We start from the raw sequence: 6,265 nt of genomic DNA on the forward strand, positions 1-6,265 counted from the left end.
GAATCTGCTTTTCGCGCCCGACCGGGCAGCCTTGCCCTGGCTGCCCGGGCAATATGTCGAAAACTTATTTTTCCTACTTTTTCGGGATTTTTTATTTAAGGGATATAAATACCCCTTTGTAAAACCCGACTTAAAGGACGGAGTGATTATCTTGCAGCTTTTAAAACCTTCATTAGAACCCTAATATTCTCTAGATCTAGATTAATTTGCACTTTCAAGTTTTGATATTTGTTTATCAACAATTGGTACTTTTCTTCATTCAAGTAATTGGTATTCATCTTTACTTCTTCTTTTACTTTTATTTTTTTATTAATCATGTTTCCTTCATTGAATATTGTTTTTGCTTCCGTTAATATGTGTGAGTAGTCCTTTAATCAGGGATCTTGCGGAACCCGAATATGATTGGTGCATGATTTAATTCTTTAAATTCTCTAATGATAATTGCAATTGATATGCTTAATTGATTATGCTTATGTCAATACTAGATTAGGGATAATTGGTATTGTTATTAATACATTGTTTTAATCGCAACGGGAGTTGGGTTTTGACGGGTTTGAATAAATCAATTAAGGGTTTGAAGTTCATCACGGGAGTAGTTGAATGGATGATTAAGAAGTTAGAGTAATGTGCTCAACGTCTTTAATTTACATGATTCTACGGAAGTAGGCTTGATTGTGATTAGGGAAACCATTGATAACTCGGGAGAGACCATTGGTACTATTCAAGGATTACTTTTCCTAATTAATCAATTGAATTATATGTTTGGGGTAGAACGATTATTGCATTGATTGTATTCGTGGTAATGCTTAATCTTGGATGTTTTTAGTATTTGATCTATCAAATTATTTAGTTTAATCGTTCTTCTTTGGTAATTAGTTATTAATTCTCACTTATTTGATTTGGTTACTTGCTTAGTAGTTACTTGAGTCTAATTAATTAGTTGAACCATAGTCTCTTGGGATCCGACCCTTACTTGCCCATCTACATAGTAGTGGTCTTGTTAGATTATTTTTGTTAGGTACGCGACATACCTATCAAATTTTGGCGCCGTTGTCAGGGACTAACGGTTTCTTCCTAGTTTTTGTGATTCATTCTACTAGGCATATATATTTTGTTGCATCGGCTATTGTTCCTTGTGTCTTTGATCTCCCGTTTTAGTTTCTTTGTTGCTTGCAAACTAGAAGTTCAGGTTCAGATGATTTAACACCTTTTAATTTTGAGATCGAAGTACTGCAAGAAGACGAAGAGGTAGAAGAAGGAGAAATAGAAACATAAGAAACATGGCTTATCCAGGAATAAAATCTCTTTTGGAGTATGGTATTCCGGATACAACAACCGGATTCCTTTCCAGTATTATTAGACCACCTTTCACTGCTCAGAGCTTTGAATTGAAGCCTCAATTCATACAATTCATCTCCAATGATTCGTTTGCGGGCTCACCAATTGAATGCCCTGTGACTCACATAGACAGTTTCTTGGAGAAGTGTGACACTATGAAGCTTAACGGTGTCACTGATGATGCTATTAGACTATGCCTTTTCCCTTTCTCACTACGGGATAGAGCAAGGGAGTGTTTAAGAGATGAAGGTATAGGTTCCTTTGATACGTGGGACAAGCTTGCAAAGGCCTTCCTAGTTAAATTCTTGGGGCAAGAGAAAATCGCAAAATTAAGGAACGAACTATCTACCTTCCATCAATCTAATGACGAATCCCTATATAAGGTGTGGAGAAGGTTTAAGCGATTGCAGAGACAATGCCCTCATCATGGTATTCCAGTGGATGTTGATCCAAACGTTCTACAATGGTTTAACCCATGAGTTTAGCATATACATTGATGCTGCGTCCGGAGGTTCTATCATGACTAAGAACCCAACCAATACGAAGGATTTGATTGAGAAGATGGCAGCTAATGATAATAACCATCCACGAGGACGAAGTGCTACCAACAAAGGAGGTACACATGATGTTGATGCTCTAACTCTTTTGACAAGTTCTGTGTAGGCATTAAATCATAAATTTGATCAACTCCAAGTCGGGCCTCCTCGACCCTCGATGGAAACTTGTCAAATGTGTGAAACGCAGGGTCATACTGCACGAGAGTGTCAGCTTAATTATTATGGAATGACGATTGAGCAAGTAAATTCTTTTTATACCACGATTTCTACAAGGCCATTTGATGAAGGGTGGAGAAATCATCAAGGGTTCTCATACAAGAACACTCAAGCTATAGCGAATCCTCCACCACCACTCGCTTTTCAAGTAAGGGCACCTTTCAATCATCATCACATGCACCAACCACCACCTCAATCTTCAAATCTTGAATCCATTATGGAGACTTTTGCTACTTCTCAACATCAACAACAAGAGCTTATTTCAAAGCAATTTGAGTTACAAGCAAAGTAGAATGAATATTTTGAAAACTCAATCCAACTGCTCGTTGCTCAAAATAATAGGATAGAAACTCATCTTTCTCAACTATCACAACAAGTGAGTCATCTATCAACTCTTCAAGATCAAACAAAAGTCCAAACGAAACAATGCAATGCAATTTTCATGAAGAGAGATGAACTGACTACGGGGGGATTAGAGGAGAAAGTGTGCAATCTGGAGTTGAAAACAGAAATGCGTGAGAATGAAGGACCCAAATATGTTGCTCCATAAGCCTATGAGGAACCGATGCCTTTCCCGCAAAGGTTATCAAAAGCCGTGCTCGATAAGCATTTTAGGAAGTATTCTGAGACTCTTACGAAGGTATATTCCACCATCCCCTTTTCCAATCTTGTGATTCAAATGCCTCAATTTGCAAATTTTGTGAAAGGTATTCTAGATCATAATCATAATGATAAGGAATTAGAAAGATTGGTAGCGAAGGAGAAAGGTTATAATCTTTTACATGATAGCCTCCACCTAAATTGCAAGATCCCGGTGGTTTTACTATCCCTTGTATGATAAACGAAACATATTTTGATAGGGTCTTGTGTGATCTAGGTACTAGTGTTAATTTAATGCCTTATTCTTTGTATGAAAAATTAGGTTTGAAAAAACTTAAACCCTCTCATATATCTCTTCAGATGGCTGATAGAACTGTTAGACTCCCTAAGGGTGTAGTTGAAGATGTATTAGTTGGGATTGGTGAACTTGTTTTTCCTGTTGACTTTGTTGTAGTGAATATGAAAGATAACCTTAAGATCCCACTTATCTTTGGTCGCCCTTTTCTTGCTACAAGTCAAGCTTTAATAGATGTCCCTGAAGGACAAGTGACCATTAGAGCTCAGGATAAACAAGTTGTGGTTAAGCTTTTTAATGACCATAATTTTACTTTTGATGGTGGTACTTGTTTTGAGAATTGATGCTACTAACCCTTTGGTTGATAAGTGTATTTCTAATAGAAATCCTGTGAGAAAAAAGGACAATATTCCACCACATGATGGGTTTAGTTACATGAAGGTAAATTCGGATACAAGGCTCGTCAACTCTAATTTGAAGGAGTCGTTTGGAGGTAAATATATTAATGAACAATACCATGGAGTATCTTCTGTGTGTGGTGACCCAGGTTGAGCTACTAAAGAGGGGTCGAGCTAAAGACCTTAAACAAGCGCTAAATGGGAGGCAACCCATTCCCTTTTTTTTTGTTTTATTTTCCCTTTATTTTCTTTTTCTTGTTTTTGTCTTTTTTAGTGTCTTGGGGATATGATGCGACGTTATTTTGAGGGTGGTCCCAGCTCCGCCCTTAGGTATGATCCCTCCTCTGCCAGTAGGGCCTAGTTTTCTCTTTCCCTTGCTTGTCCTTATTCGATATATGTTCACATTGAGGACAATGTGAAGTTTAGCTTGGGGGAGGGATTACTTTTTGCTTTGAGTTTTTTATTTAGCGTCTTTATACGACTATGCCTCGATGATAATATGTAATATTTGTGTGTTTTTAAAAAACTTGTTTTTGAAAACACATCCATTGATTGGCTTGGAATTGAACTTGTTTATGGCTAGAATGGTCTCCTTTCTCGACCAATATGGATAGCTTGAGTACCTATGTGAGACTTTTGAGCCATTGTTGACTGATTCATCTTATTTCGGTCATTCTATTTTCATGTGTGTTAGATTTTCCTTCATATAATTTGATTCTTGGATTTGCTTTTCGATTATTTGAGACTTATGATACAATGTGGAAGAGTGATTGAAGTTCATTTTAGATAATTAGAGCCAAAACTTCTTAGGTGTTTGATGCTTATTCTATTTTCATTTTATTTTACATTAACTCTTAGGATGAACCAATTTGAGCCATGATTCCCCTTCTTTGACGCCTTACATTTTATGCCTTAGAGCCTTTTTGTAGGTTTATTTGATGGAGAATCAATGTATTATTTATACCCTGTTGAGTTGTGTTTGGAAAATAAAAGAGAAAGAAAATAAAAGTTAGAAAAAAAAGAGCAAAAATGAAAAAATTCAGAAAAACAAGTTTGTGTATGCTCTAAGTTTCAAAGAAAAAAAAAGGTTGAAAAAAAAGAAAGAAAAAAATGAGAAAATGAGAAAAATGTGAAAATTTCATGAATTCGAGTTGGAAATCCAAGAAGAAAGAAAGCTAAGGCAATATTTGTCATGGAAATCTATGTTTTCTTGTGAAGAAAAGTGAAGGGCATGCTTGTATGTTGTGCGGAGGATATAAGGTTGGTTTGAACCCGACATTTAGCTATGTAGTGGGATTAGGATTTTTCTGTTTTTTTTAGCACCACATTCCCAAATGAAATCATCTAACCCCATATGACCAAGCCTACCCTTATTTAGGACTTATAGCTGAGTAGGCGGACGAATCTGTCCACCCATTTAAGGGATGGCCACCTTGGGCTGAATGACGTGTCCTTTCCGCCTAAAAGCCCTCTAAGGGACGTGTCCTTTCCGCCTTCATGTCAACTTCCAAGACTTTTAAGGATTTTCAGAGTTTTCTACACGTACAGAGGTAGGCCGACTTTTCTTTTTACTTCTATTTTTATTTGCCTTAGTTTTTCTTTTTGTTTTTAAATGTAATTCAACACTCGGCTTCGTCCGTTTCTCCTCATGAGGCCGGCCGTTCGCCTAGGACTGAGGAGTCTAGAGTGGACGGAGACGAGCTGTCTCCTTCAGGGAGTGGGTCCATTTATAGTGCGTACCAACTCTCATCCACCTATTCTTCTCTGTCCCTACAGTTGCAAATGTACGACAAAGATGCCACTAGAAACCCGGACGGCAGTCTGGTGCACCTAAGGGTCCCCTATGATCCTAACAACACAAACGCCGGGACCGAGTCAACCACCAATTCGGCCACAACTAGTGGCACTGTATGCTTTGTGGTTGAAGTGACCACTTATCTCAAAGAACGCTAAAGAGCACAAGGCGTCTCTTCTACTAGTGGGACGTTCGGGCAAACTCCAGAACTAAGGTTCCCCTAATATGCCAACTCGGTCATGGACCTGGCGAGTTGCTATCTCAGTAGAGGCCTCCTACCTCTTCTCGGGTGGACGCTACTGGACTGGCCGTCCCATTTCCTAAACAACCCCATCTCCAGCATAGCAGGTCGGACAGGCCTAGAATAGGCATTGTGATTGCTGAACTGTCCGACTTGCCACCTCGCAGCGCTCCTCCTTCGGGAAATCAGGAAGACGCAAAAAAAGATAAGGGCAAAGGTCCTCTGGCGCCTGAGGGCGTACTGATGGCTGGAGGCGGCCATAGCTCTAGAAGCAGGAGCTCGGCATAGGCTGCTGACTTGGAAAGAGTCTTGTCCTCAGAATTTAGAGTTGCTCCTCGCCCTGATGAAGGGGAAGTAGAGAACGAGGCAGGGAGTGAGGCGGCGACAAAGGAAGCTGTCCCTAACATCGACAATTTTAAGGACCCGTATGCCTGTACGGTGGGTAGCACGGCCTTGGGCTACTTGAACGATGGGTTGGATGAGTACAAATAGTTCCTCCAACTGGGAGAGGGGTTTGAGCTGGTGGCGCTTAAAAAATCCCTTTCTATGCCCGCCTGGGAAGATGAGCGGCCACGTCGCAGATCCTCCAGCGTCTATCGAGCCGCTCTGGACGTTGGACTTCGCTTTCCCCTTCATCCCTTTATTCGTACATCCTGGACGAGTACAACATAGCCCTCTTCCAGTTGGTGCCGAACAGCTGGGTGAACATCTTCGGCTATCTGGTGACGTGCATCCGGAAGGGTTTCAATCCTGATTTTTCGGTATTTTGCGAGATGCACTCCATGATTTGTTTGGAGAAGTACACGGACGGCTGGTTCATCCTTA

At 39.9% G+C, this 6,265-nt stretch overlaps 1 non-coding gene across 1 annotated transcript; it reads right to left on the reverse strand.

The window, feature by feature from the left end:
- Positions 1–1,664: 1,664 nt before the first annotated feature.
- LOC145593286 (small nucleolar RNA R71) lies at positions 1,665–1,771 on the reverse strand. The gene has a single exon (XR_014102644.1). It is a non-coding gene; the product is annotated as a small nucleolar RNA R71 (small nucleolar RNA).
- Positions 1,772–6,265: the final 4,494 nt, after the last annotated feature.

Source organism: Chenopodium album, chromosome 18 (genome assembly GCF_948465745.1).
Source record: "Chenopodium album chromosome 18, dcCheAlbu1.1, whole genome shotgun sequence".
Classification (NCBI taxonomy): domain Eukaryota; kingdom Viridiplantae; phylum Streptophyta; class Magnoliopsida; order Caryophyllales; family Amaranthaceae; genus Chenopodium; species Chenopodium album.